This window comes from Arachis ipaensis, chromosome B10 (assembly GCF_000816755.2).
Source record: "Arachis ipaensis cultivar K30076 chromosome B10, Araip1.1, whole genome shotgun sequence".
Taxonomy (NCBI): Eukaryota; Viridiplantae; Streptophyta; class Magnoliopsida; order Fabales; family Fabaceae; genus Arachis; species Arachis ipaensis.
In genome coordinates this window covers 118,073,585-118,078,471 of record NC_029794.2, presented here as the reverse complement: position 1 = coordinate 118,078,471, position 4,887 = coordinate 118,073,585, and the positions used below count along the sequence as shown (strand labels likewise).

Below are 4,887 nucleotides of genomic sequence, written 5' to 3'. Positions count from 1 at the left end.
AGAACTATTCAGACCTTGGAAGATATGCTAAGAGCTTGTGTTTTGGACCAACCGGCGAGCTGGGACCGGTATATGCCATTAGTAGAGTTTGCTTATAATAATAGCTATCATGCGAGCATCGGAATGGCTCCATATGAGGCTCTGTATGGCAGGAAATGTCAGTCTCCGTTGTGTTGGTATGAGACTGGAGAAAAGAGTTTATTAGGGCCTGAGATGATAGCCGAAACGAATGAACAGATAAAGAAGATTCGTAGTCGAATGCTTATAGCCCAGAGCCTCCAGAAGAGCTATGCTGATCAGAGGCGAAAGCCTTTGGAATTCGAAGAAGGAGAACATGTCTTTCTGAAAGTTACACCAACCACTGGAGTGGGAAGAGCTATTAAGACCAAGAAACTGAATCCTCGTTATATTGGACCGTTTGAGATTCTGAAAAGAATTGGACCAGTGGCTTATAGAATTGCCTTACCGCCGTACCTTTCGAATTTGCACGATGTATTTCATGTATCACAGCTTCGGAAGTATACTCCTGATGCAAGTCATGTTCTAGAACCAGAACCAATCCAAGTGAGAGAAGATCTAACACTTCCAGTAGCCCCGGTAAGAATTGATGACACCAGTGTTAAACGATTATGAGGAAGGGAAGTATCATTGGTAAAAATAGCTTGGAGGCGAGCTGGTATCGAGGAACATACCTGGGAGCTCGAATCAGATATGCGAAAGGACTATCCAAATCTCTTTTCAGATAACTAGATTTGAATTTTGAGGGCAAAATTCTTTATTAGGTGGGTAGGATGTAAACCCCGGTTAAATTAGTTAATAAATTAGTTTTTAATAAGGAGGATTAGAAATGTAAATATTATATCAAAATAGGGTAGAGCTCATCAAAACGAGAATTTTGACACTAATTTTGAAGAAAACGGTCCAAGATTGGACCGAAAGGACTGAACCGGTTGAACCGGACCCGAACTGGGCTGTCGGTTCAACCGGACCAGCCCTATTAAATGAACCCAGCTTTGTCTTCTCCCTCATTACTGCAGCAACGAAGCTTTCAGCTTCCAGGGAGAAGAGAAACGAGAAACATTCCCGTAACCCTCACGTTAATTTCCGATCCCCGTAACTTCTCCGTCCGAGCTCCAATCGCCGCATCGTTTACGGCCACGCGTTCACCGCGTCGAGCTCTACATTTCTATCGGAACAATTTCATAGGTAACTTATTTAATCACTCTCAGCTTCATCTTCCCCCAATTTTCGAATTTTAAGTGGGAATATTGAATTTCTTTGATTTCTGATGTTTTAGGATCCAATTAGCTTGAGAGAAACGTTCACTCTTGCTTATGTGAAGCTTGGGTAAGGTGAGGATATGATAATTCTATTTTATTTTCATTAAATTTGAGCTTTGAGTATTAAATTGGGTATATATGTATTATGAATGTGTATTAGTTTGAAAATAAATAATTGGAGCTTGAAATTGTGAATACTGGTACTTAGAGGAAGCGGATTAGTTGAGTTTTGAGGGGTTATCTTGGTTTTGAATAAATAGCTTTGGTCGTTACGTGGAAATCGGCTAAGGTATGGTTTAGGTTTCTTGCATTTAATATATAATGTTCTGTGAAAACTTAGGCTAGACGGCCATAGGATAAGTTGGAATGCAGGTGTATATTTAATATTTAGTAATTTGTCGATGAATATATTTGGTTGAAGTTTATTGGATAATTAATTATTAATTTTGGATTTTGAATGTTATTGTTGATGAATATGGTTAGTTTGGTGCTTGTTGATTAACTAATGATTTGGTGAATTATTGATTTGAGATATTTTGTGTTAGAAGCCTAGGATTAGTGAACTATGATCCTTAGTTGAATTTTGGTTGTTGGATTTGAATATTGTATGAGTTTAATTGTTGATTTGAAGTAGATTTATTGTGGTGATTGTTGGTTAAGTTAAGTTATAATTAAATATTTTTAGGAAACCACCTTTTATGGCTTCTGTTTAATACTTTAAGCTCTATAATCTGAGTGTCGGTGTTCTAGGATTGCCTCTGGCATTCCCAGGACCTTATATATTATGTGTGTGGCACCTTTACCATACTGAGAACCTCCGGTTCTCATTCCATACTATGTTATTATTTTTCAGATGCAGGTCGAGAGGCATCTCGTTAGGCGTCTGGACTCTTGAAGCGGAGTGGTTACTGGGATATTTTGTTATGCTATGATGTATATATATGTACTTAGTTTTCTCTCCGCATGACTTATTCTTTTTGATCCTCTTAGAGGTTTATGGAGAGGCATGATTGTGTATATGTACTTTTGGGTTTTGGATATGTATGTATATATGTGTAAATATTCTCCGGCCAGTCTTGACTTCGCAGGCTGAGTTAGGAGCTTGATATTTTGTATCTTTGGCACTCTATTCCCACTTCTGTTAGCTTATGTTTGATAGTTATGGTTTTCTTAGCACGTAAGTTAACTCGTTCCTTGAGCGTTGCGCCTTTATTGTGCAATTTTTATTTTCCCCTTTTCTTCAAGGCTCCTAGCATATTATAATTCTTCTGCTATTATATGTACTCATTTTATTTTAGAGGTTGTAATACCACACCACATTCGTTTTACGACTTAAGCGTAAAGCTTAGTGTGGTAGGGTGTTACATACAATCAAGATTTGCAGAGACACAAAATATCTCTAGTAGTAACACAACAATCTTCTAGGTTGGCATGATACATCTTGTTCAGATGGAAACCAAAACAGCTTATTAATTCCTTCAATCAGAAACAATGATCTAGTCTAGGTATTAAGCTTTCTATCAGAATGAATTTTCAGAGCCTCAGCAACTCCAAAGAATTATGTACATGAAATGAAAGAATAAGGCCTCCATTTTCACTAGTTTTCACCTACACACCTGAAACAGAGTTATAGCAATCTTAGGAGGAATTTGGCTTAGGAAATGTGTGGTGTTCTGTTCAAATGGTTTTCATTTTCCCAATTTAGCAGAAATAAGTAAGGAATAACTGAAATTAACTTAATTCCCTTCACATGCTTTTCCCTATTTATATATATAAAAATAAATGAAAATACAGAGGGCATAGCTATAGCCCTATTTCTTGTATCCTACAATGACAAGAAAATTATCGCAGCAGGAACAATGACATTAATCGCAATTCTGTTAGCTTAGAATCCTCATCTAGAACGGAAAATACTGCTCATCAAAGCATGCATTCAAGGTGGGTTGGGTAAAATTAGCTTTCACTAAGCACACACTAACAATTATGTTTGGTAAAATTGTTTTTAAAACTTAAAATGACTTTAATAATTAATATACATAAAAGTAAATGTAATAAAGAGTAAGCATAAATCTAGAAAATCATTAATATATAATAAGATTATATTAGACTTCTTAATTTTGAAAAGAATAAGCTAGCTTTAAAAAATATCTTTATAGGTACTTTCAAAAGCACCTATTACTTTTAAAAACTAAAAACACAAGTACACGATCTTTTTGAATTATCAAACACATTAAGTTTTATCAAACCCACCCTCAATGTGAAGAACATCCTTCAAAAGTAGCTAAGGGAGACAAATAAAAAAAAACATAGTAATCAACGCCTAAGGCATCAATCTATCATAACAAGCACATAATCAGGAAGAAACACTACTAGTGTCACAGAGATAAATACTGAAAAAATACTAACAAGGAAGTAAGTGGTAGTGCAGCACTCAAAAGTAATTGTGTCACAAACTTGTGAGTTCCGAATCTTCTTTGGACATGTCAAAAATTTCAACACAGCCATCTTCAAAAAGGATCTGCAAAAAATTTATTGATACATCAGCACAACGTTGATCTAAGCCTTTAAAGCCCAACCAAAGTTTCTCTCACCAAGTGTTTTCGGGAATATTTGTTAAACCACTTAATAATCCCAAACCTGTAACATAATAAGAATACATAAGAGTTGGAGTTGAATTCTTCACATAATGTGGATAAAGTGAACTTGTTGATTAAATACATGAATATCAAAAGCATATAATTCAGAGGCAGAGTATCTAGTAAAATAGACAATTTTAATGTACCTCACATGTTAAAGGTGTTTTATCCTAATAACTTCCCCAATGCAAACTTTTAAGCTTTTGGATTGCGCAAAAACTTGAGAACTGCCTGAAATTCAAGCACAAAAGGAAAACTAAATGGATATGACAGCTAATTTTAAGCATAAATCAAATAGTATTTTAACGTTTGGTTTACCAAAGAGAGGGAGATTCAAACCCGCGACTTCTTAAATGAGTATAGGAAGATGATGCCATTTAAGATATAGTTCATTAATTCATTAGCTTTCGTTTTTTCTTTTAAAGAAAAGAAGATTTGTGAATTTATGTTTTATTAAAAAAAAACCCTACCTTTTCCTAATTAAATATGCCCTCCCTCTACCTTTTCTGCTATGGCGACAGGCTCCACCGATTTCAGTCCACTAGCGAGCATCTGTACCTTCCCTGCACTATAATTCTATCTTTATTTAATTAGTGATGTATTTGATGTATTTAATTTCCTAAAATTTTTTAATATATCTCTAATTTTGTTGTTCCTAATTTATGTTAGACGTTTTATTAGATTTATGTTAGACTCTATCTGCTAGTACACAGCACAAGGGAAATTAGTAATTATAAGGGGGACACATTTTGTAATGATTTCGTCTGTCACGGCCTTGGACACACTCCAACGCTACCGTGTCGGCACTCGGACTCACTCAACCTCTTGAGCTAAGACCAAGTCAGCCTAACCTTCAATACTTAACAAGAAAGCTAAGAATACAAGAGAACACAAGAGAAAGAAAGCTTTGGTGGAAGAACACTTTATTGCTCAAGTGTGGTTACAAATGATTCACACATACCCAAACTCTA

At 35.5% G+C, this 4,887-nt stretch overlaps 1 long non-coding RNA gene across 1 annotated transcript; it reads right to left on the bottom strand.

The window, feature by feature from the left end:
- Window positions 3,686–4,194, bottom strand: LOC107622133. Its single transcript, XR_002355956.1, has 3 exons — window positions 4,063–4,194; window positions 3,872–3,917; window positions 3,686–3,798 (listed from the first exon to the last, which is right to left on the bottom strand). It is a non-coding gene; the product is annotated as an uncharacterized LOC107622133 (long non-coding RNA).